The following is a 21,319-nucleotide window of genomic DNA, read 5'->3' as shown; positions in this document are numbered from 1 at the left end:
CCTGCAGTATTTTATTACATACCCCATTTAGCTCATTCATCATTTTAATAGAAAAACGAGTCATTTTGTATGATTCTGAAATAATTTGAGGGAAACTACATAGCCTAAAACGGAATGTGATTAGTTATTCTAGGCCTACCCAAGCAGCAAAAAACTAAAAATGGCAAGACTAGGTAGTTCAGCAACGATTATTTGCAGTGTACTGAAAATATTTAAGAAATTAGTGTTCATACTTGAAAATGAGGGTTGGATCCAGAACAGAATTAAACCCAATTACCTTGTGTTTGCTGTCATGAAGATTTTCCTTTAATTGGATGCAATGCTTGAGACTGAAAATGTATTACAAAATTGGTTGCTGAACTCACTGTGATACAGGCAGAATATTGCCTGTAGAGTTTTGGGTGAGTGGTTTTCATTCTTGGCTAATCCCAGGAAAGTGATTGCTCTCTTTAAGGATCTTGAAATCACGAACGTCTCTAGCTGGTACATCCTGGGGGAGTTTTTTTAGGGGTCAGCTGCAGTTCTTTCTGTTTTAATCCTGTAAGTGGATGTCCAGCATGAAGCCTTGAATAGCTCTGGCTCCATGGAATTTGAACATGAGGCTAGTTCTGCACAGACCACAGATGTGAAGCGGTTCATGGACTGTAGGTGGGCTCATAGCTGACTGAACGGCTTCTCCGTACCACAGACAAACAGACCTTTCACATAGACACCTAGCATGTTCGGGAGAGCCATTCTGGCTCAGTATATCTTAATGCTCGCCCCCCCCCCCCCCCAGTCTGAATTGTCAGTCCACTCCTGGTTTTGTCAGGATCCTGTCCAGCCCAGACTTTGGCGGGACCTCTTAAGAAGAAAAGGTTTTTGACTCCACAGAAAACATTGTTCCAGACCTGCAGGGACCACAGTAATCCAAAGGCAACCTGAAGTGTCCCATATTGCAGATCCCTCCCCTGCCCAGCGATGACTGCTCCGCGCCTTGGGTGGATCCCTGATTCCTTTCCATTCAGTCCATGGCTCTGGGGCTTACAGGCAGAAGCGGTCCTGGTGGGAAGCCCGGAGCCAGTGTAGAGGAGCCATTTGGCTGTCAGAAGGATTTATCGTCTGGGGTTTAGACGGGCAGCAGGGAGAAGGACCAGCTGCAAGCATAGATCCAGTGGAGGATCAGGAAGAAGAACAGTTGGTGGTGATTACCAAGGTTTAATCTTTTCTGGACTTTGCCAGTCGCTCCTCTGGGGCTTGCCAGAGATCAGCTCTGGCATGTCCTTGACCAGCTCTTGCTCCAGCTACAGGTCTTAGGCTGGCTCCAGCACCCACTCCAGGTGCAGGTTATGGGCACAGTTTCAACAGCTCACCTGCTATCAGTATAAGGTAGGCTCCAGCTTTAGGGTGGAAGAATGCTGTCCAGAAAGGGTCTCGTGATGGCTGAAGGCCTCTTCTTTGATTTCGTGCTCCGCAGCTGCTGTGCCCCCCCCCCCCATTTCTTTGTTTGGCATGCCATTCATTTGGTCTAGTGCATTAATTTATTATTTATCAGATTCATATCCTGCCTTTTTTCTTAAAAGAACTCGGAATGACTTACTTCACTCTCCTCCTCCTGCTCTCAGTCTTATCCCCACAACAACAACAACCATGTGAGGTAGGTTGGGCTGAGGGTCTGTGATTGGCCCAAAGTCACCCAGTTGGCTCCATGGCTGAGCAGGGACTCGAACCCAGATCACCTGAGTCCCAGTCCCACGCTCTTAACCACTACACTACTCTGGTTCTCTTTATAATGCATTAAAAGGATGGCATTGTTGTGAATATTGACTAAATAAAATAGCTTGTTTGCCTACAGCAGCAAATAGTTATACACTTTACGAAATTGTATAATGTTCAAAATTGAATGTCCCTGATACTTAAGTGGCAGAATTAATTGAAATGCCTGCGATGCATTTTAGCCTGCTTGCATTCATGTCTGAATCCCAGGATGGTACTCCCAGGTCCTGAAAGCTGTGGAGATGGAATTATAGTTGAATGTTAAACACTACATCCTGAATAGTTTCCTTTTCACAGAAAATTTAATGTATTTTGCACCATCACAGGAGCTGGGAAAAGTTCAGCAGAGGGATTTCTGCATTTGGCTTCATTCCCTGTAGGATGAATCCCATGGTATGGAACAAGAGATTTCATTTCATGCTGTGAGAAATGAATGAATCTATTGGGAGTCCAAAGTACCCTCTCAGAAAGGGTGCTGTGGTTGCACTGAGGTATCTATGGGTAGCATTGCCACATCAGTCTGGTTAGGGTAATTTTGTCATTTGTGAGGTGCCGCGGCATTGCCCATCCTCAGGGGCAGCCTGTTGAGTCTCTGTGTGAGTAGCTGGTCTGGAAGGAGGCCCTTTGCTCAGGGTTCGTGCAGAAAGCGGCAGGGGATGGCCCCTCTGTTAAACTTCAGTGTTTGCAGTAGGATAATTTGTAGTCTGCATGGCTTGTTAAATTAAGAATGGTTTCCTCAAGGTGTGTGGAGTCCACCAACGCGGGATGAATTAGACAGCTTCATGGCCATAGGACTTCCAATGGCTATTCGGTACTGGGGCTTTCTGCAGTTTGCAGGATCAGAAGCGCTGCGCCTCTGTGGATCGGCGGCTGGCGAACGGCAGTGGAAGGGGGCTGCCATCCTCGTCTCCCTCGTGGACTTCCCGGAAGTGTTGAGCTTGCCGTCATGGCAGATGCGATGGTGGATCAGGCCGGTCTCTTCTTACGGGCCTGTGAGATGGGGTCTGAAGTGCCCACTTCCCACTTTGGAATTTGACCTGTGGTTTGGCTCATCGTGCAGCAACCTTGCCGAAAACCAAGCAGAATCGCTGCTTGTTTGGTGCCTGGATGGAAGACCGCAAGGGCATCCTCTGTATCCTGCCTTTAGTTCCACAATGGAGGAAAGGTGGGGAACAAATGTCATTTAACTGGAAAAAGTCAAATCACAAAGAAAAACAACTGCAGCAGCACACACTCCAAACCTTAACAAGGCAGCTGCCCAATCAGGGCAAATGCAGACTTCATCTAGTGAAATAGCGACAATTCCGAGGAGCACAGCATGCCGCCTCACACCTCGATTCGCATTAACCTTATGAATAATTATGCTTAATGCATTCAGTCAAATTTAGCGCACTTTCAGTCCTCCCGTCCCTCTGCGTCAGGCAGATTAATTCAGCAGGAAGAAGGTTTAAGAAGGTTGTTCCGTGGGCATTGGCAAGAAGTAGGATTTGCATGCAGCTCCAAAAGAAACTCAGCTATTTTAAGCTGATGGTGGTCTCCATCTGCCTCCTGCTTTTCTACCTCTTCCTTTCCCCTGTGCCTCCACTTCCTTTCCTCTGCTTTCTGTGTATCCATCTAACCTGCCAAGGGTGCCACAAGCAGCCATACTGCCTCTCTGCAAAGGCCTCCCCTGGCCTGTCCTTCCTTTGCCAAACTTTTCTGGTTCTCTTTCCGGCTTGGAAGTTGGCAGCAGCTGAGTGGGCATTGCTTGCCACCTGTGTGGCAGAGGTGATCAGCTTTACATAAGCCTTCTTGGCTTGGGCAGGCATTACCTCTGCTTCCATTCCCTGTTGAGAACAGATGAGGAGCTAAATTGGGCTGAGGTTAATTAATCTTTCTCTCTCTTTTTCTTTCTCTGCAGGATTTAGGGGGAAATAAGAGATTTAATAATAGTATTTTTTTAAAGAATTTTTTTAAAGAATAGTATTTTTTTAGAGAATCTGCTATTCAGATCAGGATTAAAGAAAAGTAAAGAAAATGGCCTGAAGGAGAGTTTTAAAGGACGCGATGGGTGCTGCCGCTGTGTTTTTGCTGTGGAGATGATAGTGTGGTATTTTTATGTTTTAACACACATGATGTTGCGGATCTTCTGAGTTCTCTTTAATGGCGTGCTGTTGCACTAAAGAAAAATATGTTGTACATTTTCAGACCAGAATTCGCGCGCGCGCCCTCTCCCTCTCCCTCTCCCTCTCCCTCTCCCTCTCCCTCTCCCTCCCTCCCTCCCTCCCTCCCTCCCTCTCTCTCTCTCTCTCTCTCTCTCTCTCTCTCATTTTGTGTGCATGTGAGTCATGAGAAAGAAGCCAGGCTGACCTCTGAAATCTCAAGATGTCTACTCTCTAGCTCACTTTGCTGTCCTGTTGTTCGTTCGAGTATATTAAATCCGAGTCCATGCGCTGTCCTTTTATCTCCCACATTACTGGTCTGGCTGGAGCTCCCCGGCTTCTTAATTGAACGAGCTGCCCATGCCCCATGCTGTCTCCTTGAAATGAGCCCCATCACTCTTAGTCATGGCCGGCGAAGGGGAGTGTATTGACCTCCCATAAAGATCTTTACTTTCTCTTCTGGGATTTTGCGTATTATACGAGGCAAGACCTACTTGTGCCCCCAAGATGCGAATTGGAGGGGCTAGTTTTAAATAATGGGCTCTTCCTAACAGTTGCTGCGGTCCATGCAAGTCTGCAATTTCCCCCCACCCGGCCCTTCTCTTTGATTACTTTTGGGCCTTCGGCGCGTGTCCTTCTTGCCAGCAGTGTGACATGACAAAAGCTGAATCAAAAAGTTGTCAGGGTTTGTCCTTCTAAATGATGTGGTGCAGCGGATTACAGCTGGGTCCCCTGACAGAAATCTTTAAATGTAATCAAAGGCTCCCAGGTTCACCAAAGTAGCGCCACAAGTCTGGTGGTTTGTTTGTCTGTTGGCTTAGACACTTTTCTCTCAATATATTTGCCTTGTTTGGGTATGCGGATCTTTTAACCCTGAGCGGAACAAGAGTTTTTGCAGCTATTTGTCTCTTCGTCGTCTTTGTCATCATCTTGTTCCTCCTCTTCCCCTTCCCCTTCCCCTTCCCCTTCCCCTTCCCCTTCCCCTTCCCCTTCCCCTTCTTTTTTGGAAAACAGATCAAGTTCAGTAAAGACGGATATGACTAATAGAAATTTCTTTTCACAACTTATGGTAGATGTAAAAGGGCCACCTGAAGGCCTTTCCGTATCAAAGATGCTTTTTGACTGGAAGGATAACCTAAGAGGAAATTATCTACATTATTAAAAGATCAAAAATAATCCAGGTTTACAGTCATTTGTACAACATAAAAGTTATGCACTGCTATATAATTGCCTGCAATCATGATAGATTTCTGGAATTAATGTGACGTGCTTTTTGAAGATTGAATCTGTTTGTTTATCTGCATGAAGAACTTAAATCAACAGTAACCATTTCTTGGGAGAGGGAGGGCAGTTCCAGGTAAAAGAGTATAAACTCCCAGCCGGATCCTAACCACACTCGCGTATAAGTAGGTCCTTTTGAGTTTCAGGGGGATCTCTTTCGAAGTATGCTTGTCAGTAAATATGCTTAGCTAAGAATGGAGTTCTAGGGGGAAGCTTATTTGATCACAGTGCTTTTTCTTAAGATGTTAAAAGCTCTGAATAAACTATGGGCATTTTGAAAAAGAATGAGAGGAAAAAGTAAAATGAACAACACGAAATAACCACGTAAAGAGATTTGAGTCCTGATGTCCATACCAAGACCCTGCCAAGTGAGCGGAGCCCCAAATCCACGAGGCACTCCCGAAGTTTTTGCTCTCTTGGCCAGGCTGGTGTGTTGCATTTAGTCTGGGGTGGGTTTAAATCTTTTGCAGGCCCTTAAAATACATATTTAGACTTCTCTGGAGTGAAATTGCAGATTGTTCTTAGAAGCTGCAGTATTTGATCTATTTTATGTACCTTTTTAACCTGCTCTATTTGAAGCATTTCAGATATATAATGCATCTTTTTCAGTACGTGCAGTTTGTTGTTAGACCTATAAATTCCTATAAACATAGAAATAAAAGAGACAGCCCTCAGAGGATGAGTTATGTCGAAGATGCTAACTGGGTTCTTCTGCATGCCCAGTGTGAGCTGGCTGTGGCGCTGCCTGAAAACCTGGGGCCACTCTGTGACCTGCACCCCCCGATTTGTCCTCTGAGCCAAGCGCTGCTCTTCATACGACATGGGATTCTAATGCCAGAACAACCTCTCTAGACGGTCTTAGCTTGCTGGATGATACAGAGTGGGTTTCAGTTCATGCTTGACAGCCTTGCTGGAGCTTTCTTCTCTCCTCCCACAGCCACCCGTTGCATGGGAATTTTCATGAAATGGTGCTGTTACATGTAAAAGGCTATTTTGCAGATTGGAACTTCGGTCATTGTGCATGCTCTAGCCATTGCACCACAGACACGTAAAATACGTGGAAAAATTGCAACAACTTTTTTGCTGCTCTCGGGGCTTTTTGTGCTTTTATGGTCAGGGCCTGGCAGTTGCCGAGAGCCTGACTCGGACAGGGGAGTCCTGTGCAGCCCAAATGGGAAACTAGCATGGGTGCGTTCCACAGGGGTGGAACAAAGCAGGAGGTGGCAGGATTGGGTGATCCAGATAGCCGTCAGAAGTGAAGCATGGGAGTTGGGAGGCAGGCGAAGGAGCATCCTGGAAACAGAAGAGCAGGGAGGGGGCTGCTTGGGTGGACGATGTGTTTCCTAGCATGAAACATCTGCCACTGGGTGTTGGCCCAGGTGGAAAATGGAATAGAGCGTCTGGTTTAAATCTCATAGCACCTGTCACCTGGAGCAAACCCAAGCTCTCTCGAGTGCTTAGCTGTTGAATTGATAAATTGACCCATTGTTTCAAACTGCCGTGGTCCATTGGATAAAATGCTCAGCTGGGAGACCTGCATTCTCCTTCAGCCATACTAGTTTGGTGGCCCTGAAGGTCTCGGCTTTGGATGCTGTGCCTTGAGAACAGTAATGACGGACTTAAAGGTTGCAGTTTGAACCTGGCCTGTGCCTCACTCTGCCCCACTGAGCCTGCTTCGGACACGATTATTGGGAATACTTCCTACTTAAGGTAGTCAGGACTGGGAACATAGCGCTGATCCACAGATAAATATTTTCTGTTGATTCATTGCTTGACCAATATCTGTTTTTTCCTTCCCAAACCCCTTTTTGGAGGGGGTCCATAAGCCTTCTGCAGCCAAAGTTGGTAAACTTTCGTGCTGTGCCAACATGGAAGACATAGCGGCTAATTAAGTTTCCTTCTTTGGTCTGCGAACATGGTACGCTACCACCTTGCCCTGCCTCAGGAAGGCTGTTCAATTCCAATCACGTTTTTAAAAACAATATTTCACTCCTTCTCATTTCCCTAATTATCATGCAGATAAACAGTAGGGATCATGACATTAGGATAAGTAAGTGGCTTATGATTTTGCCTTGGAGAAACTCTCTTACTGCTTCTCTCACCCCCTTGGGCGGTGCAGTAGTAATAAATGAGCAAGTTCAGAGTACTTTATGATAGATAGTTAATGGTGCTGTGACTGAGCCAACAGGCCTGTTTCTATAGCATCTGTCACAATTCATCGTCATTAGCATACCTTTAATGGTTTCTTTTCATAATAATTTCTACTAGGGCATTTAGAATACATCAAGAAAAAGAGAATTCCAAATGCAAGGAGATGTTCTTGCCCATGTATAATTTTTGAAGTGAGAGGATGTTTTGTCAACACACGCACAGGGTATTTGAATGCACTCGGGGCTATTAATTTATTTCCAGCACTTCTCAAAAGTGTCCTTCTCCCAGACACCCGCAAGTCGGCTTTTCACCTCCGGCGAGCCACGGGTACGAGCCTTTTCAGTGTTTGTACTGTTATATTAGTATGTTGATCATCAGCCACAAGAGACCTCTTAGCAAAGGAATACAACGACACTCGGTGCATCAGCTGTCAAATTTGCTTCTGCAGGACGTCGTGATGCCCGCCAACTTGGACAGACTTTAAAGGGGATTAGACAAATTCATGGAGGGTAAGGCTTTCGTGGCTACTAGGCGCCATAGCTAACCTCGCCCCCGGTATCAGAAGCAGCATGCCTTTGAATATCAGCTGTCGGGGGGCACGAGTTTATTTATTTATTTATTTAAAACATTTCTATGCCGCCCCCATCGCAACAAAGCCTCGGGGCAGCTCACAACAACATGTGGAGATGCAGCTGTGCTTGTACACCGTTGGTAGGCTGGCTGGGTCTTCTGGTTGGCCACTTTGGGATCAGTGCACATCAGCAGGTAGGCCTTTGGTCTAGCCCAGCAGGGGTTTTTTATGTCGGCGTGAGTGCATGTGTATAATACATCAGTGGCCAAGCAATTTTTGTGTGGGCTAATCTGAGCTTCAGAGCTACCAACCACGTTTGGGAACTGGAGCCACGATAGAAGGCATCGCTGTGATACTTGAGCACGATTGTTATTTCAGCACAGGAGAGGAAAGTCTCCAGCAGTATATTAATTAAAATGTCCCGCATCATTTGTGAGGCATGCTGGGAATGGAGAAATATTTGGAGAATATTTCTTGGCGCCCTCCATGCTGACTGGGAATGATGGGAGTTGTCATCCAGTATACCTTGAGGGCAACAGTTTGGGGAAGGCAGCTCCAGTTGAATTCTTGAGGACTCAGTCATTTATATACCATCCATAGCCAAAGCTCCCTGGGCAGTTCACAATGAAGTAAACCTCTATGGCAGAGGTTCCCAATGTTTTTTCGCTTGTGCGCCCCTTGGCAGCCCATTTCCATAAATTGCACCCTCCATATTAGGAAAAATGTAATTAATATTGGTGCTGTTATTATGCCATTAATCAGTTTTTTCTCACACCCCTAAATGTCGTGGTTTGTACTCCTGAGTGTTTGCATATCTCAGGTTGGGAATCATTGCTCTAGGGCATCAGAACATTTTCCAGTGCATACCCAAAACTTTCCAGTTTAAAATTTACCTGAAAACCTAGATTGCTGTACACATGCGAAGAGGTGTCGCCATTATTTCCTTCCCACCTTCGATGTGCTCTTCCCATTGCTAACCTAAACATTTAATCTTTGCCTGTATAATTGCATGTATTCATTCTGTGCATACTTTAGAATAATAAAAATAGTACTCTGTAATTGGGCTGTGCCCCAGTCTTGAGTGAATGGCCTGCCGAGTGGATAGTCTTTTAGTCATTAGTACTCTTTGCTAGAATTGGGTTAATTCATTCAGCTTCTCTCTGCTTGGAAGGGTCTGGTAATGGCAGCTGTGGCTTCTTATGGTCTCTTTAAAAATAAAATATTGCCTTGCTTTCGGTGGTGAAAAATGTTCCTGATGTCTCCACATCCTACAGGTAGCCGGAAAGTGGACATCATTTGTGATCTGAATATTTATTTCTCCTTACTAGTTGCAGTTTGCTTCATCTAGTTAAGTTGTGCATCACCTTTGTTTTAGTGGATTATGGATGGTATTTTGCCCACAGGCTTGCTCAAGCCCTCTTGAAACGAAGGCTCGCTGTTGGCCCCATTCTCTGCTGGTGCACCGCTCTGCTGATGGGAGTTCCCTGCGTTTTTAGGATGGGTTATCAAAGTTATGCATTTGCTCAAAGACTCCATAAAACAATTTTGAGAACTCTCTGCAGGATACCAGTGTGGTACCTTAGAAAACAGCAGTTACAGCCTACTGCAAGCAATTTTCTCTTAACTTGCAGTTGATATAGAACAATTTAGAAAATTGATGCATCTGTCATATTTCCAAATGGGTAGGGTACACTGCCAAGTTTGGAACTAACTCACAGAAAACCCACAACTTTTGCTAATAGTGAGGAAAAGAAAATCCATTTTATGCTCCATTAAACTGTTACACATCATAAATAATTTATGCTCAGCCCTGCTCTATTCTGCAACGTGGATGATAAACTAGTCATTTTCAGAGCATTTTAATGAATGTAATTGTTTCCTTTATTCTTACATTCTTAAAACAGGACTGCATGATTCTTGAATTCCCATGGTCATTGTATAATTGTAAGAGGATGAAATGATCAGAAAGCGGATTTTAATTTGTGCATTGTCACTGGCATATGTTTTGTTGGGTTCCTTTGTAAATAAATGAAATGATAGCAACTTCTTTGGCACATTCACACGGAGAAAGCAGTTATTACTTAATAAGCAGTGGGCGACTTTGCTGTTGGATAGGGAAGTGCAGGCACCTGCTTTCGGATGCCTGCTTTTTAGAGAGGGTTAGCTGCTTTGGCACATGGCATCATTGACGTGTGGCCCCAGCTCTCTGCGATCCCGTTGCACTGACCCTGTGGAGGAGAAGAGGAACAAGGGGCAAGGAGCATTTGGCTGGTTAAGAAGCTTTGCTCTATTTGCCATCTGAGTGGGATGGTGCAAATTGGTGGCTTGCAACAGCAGGAGGTGGGACCCGATGGCCTTCATGGCCCTTTCCCACTCCACTACTATTCTGCGATCTATTCTGTGATCGGTGGCCAGCCAGATGTAATTAAAATATCGATCTTTGCTTGGAATTCAGAGAAGACAGGAGTGGCAAGCCTTCCAGGTGAGATGCAGCACCAGGCTTTGTGAGGATTTCTAAAATTTTGAAGCTAGATCACTTTGCACTCTTCTTGGATTCCTACTCTGGACTTTAATAGTCTGCTTTTGGTAATGCCCAGCAATTAATAGTGCCCTCTGAACTCATTGGGAATGGCAGACATCATAATCCGTTTTTTCCAAAATGTAATTGTGCGATTATTTATTATGGCTCCATTTTGATCTCTTAGATGTAGAAAAAGGAACCTCTGTTGGCCTTCCTCAGACCTCTTAGCTAGTTTGGGGCTTCACTTATATGCCAGCCATATGGAAAGTATATCATGGGCTGGAGCATCCCTGTAGTTTCCCATGTTGCCGACTAGTTCTGCTTTCCGTAAAATGTGCTTCAGTGTGGTTGAGTGCTTTGGATTTTGGAACACATTTTGTGTTCGTAAATAAAGCTGCACTCAAGGCCACTCACTGGTTGTGTTGATGGTATTCTTCTCATTTACACTAGGTGTTGAAAAATATACCATGGCTGAATTATCTTTTAACAGTAGATATACAATGAAGAAGTGCCTGTTGGTCATAAAGACAAAAACAGGATTTCTGAAGCTTTTTTGCCTGTCTAAATTATGCTGTAGGAAGGTGTTGGAATGATTTGGAAGTCTAATTAAATACCTGATATTGCTCTTGCTACAAGTGTTAGCATTTTTATGAAAAGCAAATAATGTGTTTGTGAGCATTAAAATAATGGAATACGGCTAACGGGTAGCTGACTACACCAGATCTGTGTCTCAGAGATAAGGGATGTATTTGCCAGCAAATGCTTATGTGTCAGTTCCATTAATGCTATTATGTTTGTGCATATATCAGGTAGTGAATATACTTCATATCACTGTCTTTGAGGACTGGAAGAGGAATGCCTCTCTGTTTTTTCTGCCCTGCTCACTTGCAGTCATTTGAACAATGCAAGCTTTCTGCCAGCACTACAGAAGAAAATACTTCATTGACTTGCACCTCGTTCCAGCAATACTTTCCTGGGAGTGACCGGATGCCGGGCATCCGAATCAGGTGCTCCAGAAACCAAATACCTGCAGGATTCTGCTCTTTTTAGCTAAGTTTCGCAGAGAAGCAGCATTGAGAACAGTGTGTCTGGCCTGGAAAACCAGGCCTTGCTTTGTGGCCCTGTCGCACGCAGGCGTCAGAGGAACTTGGAGCGGCTTCCTGGCAGAGCAGATTCCCACACTGGCTTTGGCATGCTTCTAGCCTCTGGTGCTGATGGCCCGCTTCCCACATTAGTAATCGGTATGTTAATGTAGGTGTAATTGCATATCAATATTGGAGTAGAGCGCCATGTCTCCTGCGAGCGTGTGAACGAGCCCTAATTGTTCAGGTAGCTTGGAGTGTTCTCCTGTAAGTTGCGTAACATTTGGCTGCCTCTTGAACGCTTTTATTGATCAGCGTGTTCCTGTTATGACCCACAGCGGCAGTGCCATTTCTTCTGATACAAATCCAGCTGAACTCAGTGCGGCCTTTTCTGCTAATAACCTTGCGCAGGCTTACAGCCATAGGCATAGAAGTGTGAGACTGGGCACTCGAAGCCAAGCCTTGCATATTTCGTGCTGGCATCAGGTGATGCTCCTGGGAACCTCACTGCCTGAGCCTAGGTTTTGTCTTGCAGGACAACTGGACTGGTGGCTAGTGCTTAGTGGCCGCTCTTGCGCAGTTCCCCAGAAATGGCCTCACTGCTCCCGGGAAACCTCTTTGCAACAACCCTGAGGAAGAAGAGCCTTTAATCTCCACCCTTCTGCTTTTCTTTCCAAGACACGGCTGTTGCTGAGATGTTTGTAGTGGGTATTTCCAGCCCATGCATTAGGATTGTGGCAAAGGAGACCTATCCTGAAAGGAAAAGGACAGATGGGATCCCATAGTGGTGTGAAGGAGCAGTGCTCCTGGTATCTGCTGCCTGCAGATGAAGTCATATAAGGTGTTTCATAATCTAGCAGGGTGCAGGATGGTTAGTAAGTGGTCTAGCCATTCGAAAACAAACATAAATGCATTAATTCCTGTTTTCATCAAATAAGCTCTTTAGGACAAACCCTTCCAAGGTAGCATATAAAGACTAAAACCACAAGACATGATAAAAGAAAGATGAGATGCAACTTAAGCATTATGATCAGACCATGCCCCATGCGCAACATCCCCCCCAGGGCAGTTCCAGGCAAGGAGAGAGCGACGCATCGGACACCCAGTCCACTCCTCTTCCTCATATGGGTTTTGCATTCTTTTAGGAGTACATGCCTGACAGAGAATGTAATTCAGACTCATCTTCTGCCTGCTAAGTACTTTGACAAGGAAATGTCCTTTGACAAATTACAGATCATTTTTGTTACATGGTGCTCTGCAGAACCACCAACTGCTGTATTAAATCTTAATCAATAACAGTGCTTTGTTAATTGTTGGAGCGGGTTTATATATTGGATAAATTGCTGTTTGTAAATGTTGGATTATATTAACCAAAGCAGCTAATTACCAGCAACAGAATAAACATAAGGTTTGCAAAAGCCTCCCATCCGTAGCTGGAAGCAGACACTGCTGCTTGATACTACAGTCAGTGCTGAAACTAAGGCAGTGGCATTATACATACATCTATAATGCAGGCCAATTTCTTCCAAAATGCATGTAAGTATTATTGCTTTACTGGGAGTCTGTACAACATGAGTAATTTAATGCATTCCAGTCCCCATAATTTTAAGATATAATTGAGATGTGGTGGGGAGGAGGGAATAGCACATGGTCTCTGGTACATGAATTATGATCTAAAGTGCTTGTAATTTTAAAGACACTTTGGGGAAATGGGAAATGTATATAATATAGGTTTAGAATTAGGAAAGGTCAAAAGACTAGCAGCCTAGTATAGAGGCTGCTTTGTTATGGTTGAGCCCACTATCTGATGGATCAGAAATCCTCAAAGGAAAAATGCAGCTGATGAAACAAAGCAGCAGCAGCAGCAACGAAAATTTGTTTAGGTGGTTAATAATGTAAGCTTGATTAAATGGTGCCAGCATACTGGGAGACATGTCCTCTGCACATGTCATTGGAGCAAACAAGTTACATGCCAAAATAGCAGCGGTGCCCTTTTGCAGCTTCCTTTCATTCCCCTGCTGCTGCCTGAGGCCCCTGGTGATGTTGGGAGTGTTGCTGCTGAACCACAGTCCCTTTTTTTTTTCTTAAAAGGAGGCGGGGGAGATTTCTACCCCCTCGTGCTCCAAGCAGGGATGGGCAGGCCTAGGCTTGCAGACACATTTTCAGACAAAATCGCCCTGCCCACCTGAGCGCTCTAGTCCTCCGTGATGGAGAAATCCGGTGTTCCGAGCAGTCTCCCAGGCACCCGTATATTTTCCTCTTGTCCCTCTCCCACTCCTGGCCCCTGCCCTTAGCTTGCTTCCAGCGAGGTTCAGCGCTTTAAGGTGAAAAGACAAGGAGAGCAGCTGAACCGCTGCTGATCTCTTGAAGCCTTGCTGACATCAGTGGGGCAGTTGATCAGTGGGGCTTGCTGACATCCGTGGGACTTGCCAGTGTTCCACAGGGATCCTTGGGGCTTCCCAGTTCTGCACAGTGGCTCACTTGGGCTCAATTTAGGTAAAGGTTTGCAGAAGTTTGAATTCCTGCCTATTGTATTTTGAGTGCTGAATGGGGACTTCCATGGAGCTCACAGCATTCTCAGCTCCGAGTCTTGTCCTTGCCTGGATGGGTGATGCATCTGCTGTGCTCAGTGAAGAAATCCTTTAGAATGGTAGTTAGGAAGCTAGATAATCTGGCTGTAGGTGGGCATGCTCTAATTAGATGGCTCTGGTGGGCCCTGTGCAGCACTCCCCTCGATGACGAAGGGCAGCTGGTATGGAAGGCTGCTGCCCAGCTGCCGGTACCACGGAGTGCCACAGCGGAGTCATGTTATATCTATCCTGAAAGCACAGCACTGGCTAATGAGACCTCGTGTCTGTGTCGCCAGTCCTGAACAGAGAACAGTCTCAACCAGGCTCTGAAAAGATATTAAAAATTGGCAGCAGGCGGGCCTCTGTGGAGAGCTTGTTGCATCACTGGAGGCTGCCACAGAAATGTTGTAAGCAGCTGCGTACGCCTTTCAGGGTAGAAGCATTTGAGGTAAAGTAAATATCCCTGTCTTCAGAAGAGTAAGAGAGCTGGCATTCCACTTAGTTTCACACAGTTGCGAGCAGTTGTGTGAAAGCGCAGGGTTTCTGCAGATGCAGCTCCTGGAGCTGTGGATGAAGCAGCCGGATTCTCTTGACAAGGCCTTTCAGTGCATTTAGCCCAGCGTGGGAGTTCACTTTATGGTAAGCAGCCACTGCATCCTTTGCTCTGGCAGCAGAGGTTTCATTCTGCTACCAGCATATGCTTGTTCAGTACCCACATATTATATGCTAGGAGTATAATAAAATTATAGGGAGCATAAAGCTGAGAGCTTTCATTTTGAAGCATTTTAATTGGAGAGTCCAGTTTGTCTTGCCTGTGAATAGATAACTCAAAACTTGGATCATGCCGTCACAGAGCTAGCATATATTATTTTATTCCCCTTACACTTTAAGTCCCTTGTTGTATTCACAACCAGGTTGTTAAAATATAAATGTAATAATAAATATTCTGCCAACCCTTTTGAAACAGTCCGACGTGCAACTTGAAGGAGGGTCATTTGTTCTTCTGTGCTTTTCTTAATGCTGAGTGTTGGTGGGAAGGTGTCTGCCCATTTGGTGTTGTGTTTTGCTGAACAACACATTTTTTCAGTGGGTATGTGTACTGTGTAGGGATCGGACCCACTCTTCTTATAAAAGTGCTTCAAAGGATGTGGCTATAGATTCTGACTCAGATGAGAAGGAGGGGTAGAACCCGCAGCTGAAATACCAAAGCCAGTGGACCCAGAGATAAGTCACTGAGAAACAGACAATTCCTAATTTTGTGGGAAAGCGTAGTGAGCATGCCAATTTGGAGGGAGGGAGGCAGGCATAACATCATTAATCTGAGAATATGGCATCATGTCAAGAGGGTGCACCAGTTGAGAAATGTCAGGTACTCTAAGCTTGCATTTAAGCAAATGGATTCACCTTGAAGGTATGGTCTGCTCTTCTCAGTTTGGAAGGGTGAAGAGGTGAAACCATAGAATCTTATGGTCCAGCAGCCTGCTTGAGTTAGCACATCCCCAAATGATGGTTGTCTCTCTGCATCTTAAATGCCTCTATGGTAAGAGAGCCCATGACCTCGCATGGTCTTTGGATCCCTTCGGCATTTTACTTCTTAAGTTGCATTTCTCTAATGACCAGTATTCTAAGTTAGCTTTTGTCTTTTGTTAGTGACTTTTTTGGTACTATAAAGCCAGCCTAGCTTTGTATTAGCTTTTGTACTATAAAGCCAGCCTAGCTTTTAGTGTGAAGGCTCAGTTCTGGCCTGTTTGTAAAGCATGGGCAAAAGAACAGCCGCACCCTATTATATGTGCAGTTAGTGTTCTGACATAACATTTTCATGAAACCTAAACTCATGGAAGGTCTGGACCATAGTTCTGCTGGGCCAGTGCTTACTTTATTTTGTTAACCCTAGTTTCATTAACAACTTCAGTTCCCCTTTCCTGCATTGTCATGTATGCCTTTGAAGCATGTAACACTCCAACAAGCTGCACAAGAACAATAGGAAGTGATGACTTATAAAACATGCCATGTGAAATTGTGGGTGATAGTACTCACTGTCTGTGTGCAGCTGATTCTTTCTGTGCTTTACAACTTAAGTCATTTCTTATGGCTTCTTCATGATGTGGTCCCAGTCAGTTGGGAATCACGCCATCACTTGGACTTGGTTGGCTGTCTCCTCTCCTCACTTAAATGGCTGAACATTTTTACCCTATGTCATAGCCCTCTAGAATATTTGCCAAAATATGTGTCCATGTTGCACCTGTTGTGGCTTAAGTTTAGCAATTTGCCCATAATTACACTGTAGGAAGGCCCAGATGCAGTGTTTTCCTAGATGTTATGGGGGAAAGGTATTAATTTTTCAGTGGCAAGAGTCAAAAGTAGAGCTCAAGTGAGGAAAGGAACCAGACTTGAGTGGAAACCTGGTGCATTCTCCACTGTATATTCCTGGATGTGGTGTATGAAAAATGAGTATGTCCAGGCACGCCTGCTATGAGAAAGACCATTGTCCTTGGCCTGAGTCATAGAATCCTGCATTGACCAGTGTCCGTCTGATTGGCTTGTGTCGTTTATTCCACAATGGCTAGAGCAGGGCTGGTGAGCTTGTGCCGCTTGCAGGAAGCCTCATCCCGTTTCACCTTTGGTCATGCTGGTTTGGGCTGATGGAATTCGGTGGGCAAAACACCCCATTTGTAGAAGCAGAGAGCATGTGCGACAGAGAAGGATAATCAAGAGCCAAGCCGAGATTTCATAGAAGTGCACAGTGTTTTCCACCTTTATCACTTACTCAGTGCACTTACTCAAGAATGAAAGTGAAGCTGCACCCTTTTTCATAGATAGCATGATATAAAGGAACGAGCTGCAGCAACTTAAAGTCTCCCGGGAGAAGCCTGCAAGGGGGAAGATGCAGCTGCTCGAAGGGGTTCTGATAGTTTCAGCGCTCCACTGGGTCTTGACCCACGCTTAAAACTTTCATCCAAAACAATGGCTCCGGCAACAGAGATGCCCTCGCTCCCTGTTGTGGGTGAAGCGGTAGACACTTTGGAGACTCACCTTGACTCTGATTTGTATATTTCTGTGTTTTCTTTGGAGGCCTCTTCAATCTTAAGTTTTCAGGTGGCCTGACCCTGGCTTGCGTGAATAATGAGGTTTCAGTCCTTCACTTTCTGTACTGAGTTGATATGTAAATGGTGTGTAGGAGAGTCAAGTGTCGGCCTTTATTCTTGCAAGGTTGGAATTTAATTTTTCAGTCATTTCATTTTCTTTGCCCCTTTTGAAAACGAGCCCATGCTTAGCTTGAAAGCAGCAGCACGCTTTTTGATACCTATGGAGGCTTTCTCCATTCCGTCTTGTCAAAATGATTTTCCTCTTTCAGCTGACCCAAAGAGCCACAATTCCTTGGTGTTGACTGTTGCGCTTTCAAGAAGTGCTCTAATTGGTAGCATCAGGTTGTCTCCACTCTGTTTTCTAATTGGAATCAAAGGCTGTTATGGAATGTTTACCTTCATCTGATTGATGGAAGTGTTTTATTTATCTGCACAGACTGTATTTGACCTGCACAATATTTTAAAAGTGTGTAGACACCTACCAAAAGCCATAGAGTACAGCAAAATGACCTTCTTCAGCAATTAAATGAATCATACCGAAATTGTATGTGAAAGCCCCTTCTGTTCTGTTCCTTATGGTTTTCTCCAAAGTACTGTGTTTCTGATCATCAGGCGGTATTTTCAGTCCGTGATGCCTAAAAAAACTGCTTTCAACAACTACTGCACAATAGGAGTTTTATTACAGAAATAAGTAAATATATTTAAATAAAGTGACTCTTTTTAAGTCTATTCCAAAATGTTGAAACTATCAGATGGATAGCCTAATTACATAACTGGAAGAGAAAAGTATACTTTGTTTTTGGCTTGGATGCTCAAAGAAGAATTTGAAGAAGCTGATAGCCAGATATCTAGGAGTAGCTAGGCATGGTGCTAGGAAGCTAAGTGAGATGCTTCTTGAAATGTGTGAAGATGTTTGAGTCAGGCCACTGGTTCTTGAAGGCCACTGTTGGCTGCCGTGAGTGGTCTCCAGTGTCTCACGCAGAATATCTTTCTCAGACTTGTTGCCCAAGAGTATATCTGATGGAGCTGTCAGAATTCAGTCTTGTGTCCAATGCTGGTGCTCTGCCACTGAGCTGAGAGCTCTTCTTGACACTTGGTTAGAATAGATGTATGTGAACTGCCAGTTATTGCTGGCACAGTGAATCCAGAAGACAAGGCAAAATTTGTAACATGTACAGCAGTCTGGATTGGTTGCAGCTCCATGTTGAGTGGGCACCTGGGGGCAAACCTGGGTTTGCTCTTGTGTGAAACCACCCAAAAGTAACCAGGACAGAGAAGGGCAACAAAAACAGGGCTGGAGCAACTCCCCCCATGAGAGCAGCTGCAACAACTGGGATTGTTTAGCTTAGAAAAAGGGCAGGAACCATCCAAGCACACAAAGGCCCATGGCCAAAAGTGTCTCTGGGTTGGGCTCCTTTCTGTTTGCAGCATGCCTTCCTCCTCATGGAGGAACGTTCAAATCTTTCCGCAGTTGGAAACGGGCAGTCCAGGCCAGTATGCTTCATCCCGGTGCTTTGCAGAAGTGTTGGGCTGCAGCTCCTGATTCCCAGCCAAGGTGGCATCATGGGAATTGCAGTCCACCACCTCTGGAGCGCACCATGTCGGGAGTGGCTGGCTCAGTGAATGGCTTGTCACCTGGCCGCCAGGCAGGGCCCACGCTTGATGGAACGGAGAGCATAACGCGGGCATGCTGCCGTTAGTTTGAGGAAGCTTGTGCCTCACTTTAGGAATCATGACTTTGCCGTCATCTGAATGAGTCCCAGTGGCACATTTTATTTAAAAGCCCCAGTTACTGCAAATGGAAGAGCTAAACATAGCCGAAAGACAGACAGACAGACAGACAGACAGACAGACAGACAAGAGCCTAGCACCTGGTCACTGATTTCACTACCCACCTGACGAGAGCTCTCATCAGTGCTGAGGTATTTGTCCAGGTATTTGTCCAGAAAGGATTGCAGATTTTTCTGGGAGAAGGCTGACAGTGCAAGGTAGTGTTTTAAAAACCAAGGTCTTGACAGTGTCAGTCAGATAGTTAGAACTGATTATGGTGGACCAGAAACTCCGTGGAAGCATTTGTAAGTCCATCGGAAGGACACAAGATTTGCAGCTCCCGGGGAGACAACCTGCGGAGCAGAACCAGGCCTTATGCATGGGGTAGGGGCAACGTTTATTTGACTGGTATTTTGAGATGAGCTGACTCACTTCCCATGCTGACACGTGAACCAAAACAGCGATCCTTTTGTTCTTGTACTTCTCTGAGGTGTGAGATGGCTCTGCAATCAACAAATGAAGGCAAAAATATCCCCGTAAATATTTATTTAGGGGAAAATGTCCACGCATGCATGTATTGGGGGAATTTTGTGCGCACATGAGGAAATTGCAGGTACAAATGCATTTGAGTTTTCATGCAAACTTTAAACAAAAATCCAGACTGATGTGGGAATGGGAGAAAGTGAACTGGTAGCTTAGAAAGTGTAAATAGTGGTGAAAGCAGATGCAGGTTCATCCATCCTTACTTACTGATCGTTACACTGGATGTTCCAGGTTCCACCTCTTCAGTGGGGAGCAGCTTGGAGTCTAGCTTTCCAGAGGCATTCGGTATTCTGCCTTCCTGTCCGTTTCGGGGAAGCTTGAGTGTGTGTGTTTGTTTGCGGGGTGGGGGGCTGTTGGGGAGGTCCATCCGATTGTTTGCTCTGGCTCCTCCTGCCGGAACTGTCCTCACCACCATCCATTCTGCAGGCTGCACAGAAGGGGTTTGAGAGGGGCAGAGGCGCCATTCCACCAGCGCTGTTGGAGGCTTCCCTCGTGAAGGCTTCTTCTGCCGCGGCTGTTGCGACCAGAATCCATTCCGGCAAATGGAGCTGAGAGCTGAGATGGAGAGTAGGGACACTCCGCTTGCCCTGCCAAAAGAATTAATTCTTGTCAAAGTGCTAAATGAGATGCAAAGTTCCAAAATACGAGTCTTAATATTTCAGTGTCTGGATGTTTTGAGTCCGTTGCATAGTGGATCTCTCTCCCCTGTGTTCTCAAACATGCAAGCACGCACCTCCACACACACCCTCTTCTCTTTGGCCTCCCTGTAGACGTATCTGTTTCAGGGAAAGTGCAGCCTTGCTTTCATCCATTATAAATGATTTTCATTTGAACATGTCGTTTTGCTTTTCTGTTACAATGGAGATCAAAGTGACACCAGTTCACTGCTGGTGTTCAGCGGCTCTTTGTGGTCCTGGACCTTCAAGTAATAGGATCCAGTTTAATTTGTTGCCGTCTCAGATCTCTCTCTCAAGGCATGCGGAGTGCTTGCTTTTGTGATGGATTTCTGTTATTTATAAATAAAAAACAGATAGGAGATTTATGTCTTTGGGCTCCGTGACAATGGTCTATTGATACAGACCTAGCTGCAGAATGGTGGCGTTGGAAGAGTTTTGAATCTATTTTAAATGTAACCACGCATTTGAAAAATCGTTTGTGAAAGGTAAAATGAAAATTCCCAGGCATCCATTTTCAGCCGAAGCTATGGCATTTTTCTCAGGTAGGTGCTGGTATAATTTCTTTAGCAGGAAAAACATTAAAATCTTGTTTCATCAAGTTACAATCCATGCTGTTTGAAAGCGTGGAAAATGGGATTTAGTGAGGAGCTGCTATTTCTGAAAGTCTCTGGGAGAGGGCCCCACGTCACATACATGCAGTATCTCAGCTTTTGTGCAGGCATCTCATCAAGACAGGACACAACTGAATTTCACACTTCCAGCCACAGCTACCCATTCACATGGCTGGAATCCCCCTTGGTTGTATGACGCTGTGGGTTGGTCTTGAACTGCTTTTGTGCTTTACGAATAAGAGGAACGCATAGGGTGCAGTTCAGTGAAGCTTTTCTGCTAAGGGAACCGCTTCAGCCATTGCAAGTAGGAAGAATGAAAGTTTCTCTCCCCACTGACCACCCTCAGAATCTGCTCAAGGGCTGGGAGACCCATGACAGATTCTTGGGAGGCACAGGCACCTGTTGTCGGGTAAGGAGAAAGGAATGTGACCTTGGCTTTCTCCCATATTAGTTTTGACAATTGGGTAGGAACATAGGAAGCTGAGTTCTACTGAGGCAACCTGTGTGTCCATCAACCAGTTCATCCAACTGTCAGTACTCCCTGCCAGTTAGGATCCCGA

The 21,319-nt window shown here is 45.2% G+C and overlaps 1 protein-coding gene across 3 annotated transcripts in view; it reads left to right on the top strand.

Moving 5' to 3' along the window:
• CHCHD3 (coiled-coil-helix-coiled-coil-helix domain containing 3) overlaps positions 1-21,319 on the top strand; it is a 203,808-nt gene that overhangs the window by 72,295 nt on the left and 110,194 nt on the right. The gene's annotated exons all lie outside the window — the stretch shown is intronic.

The sequence above is a fragment of the Varanus komodoensis genome, unplaced genomic scaffold (assembly GCF_004798865.1).
Source record: "Varanus komodoensis strain SLA01 unplaced genomic scaffold, ASM479886v1 scaffold1, whole genome shotgun sequence".
In the NCBI taxonomy this organism is placed as follows: Eukaryota; Metazoa; Chordata; class Lepidosauria; order Squamata; family Varanidae; genus Varanus; species Varanus komodoensis.
The sequence above is the reverse complement of the archived record's forward strand: the minus strand, read 5'-3'. Positions and strand labels throughout refer to the sequence as shown.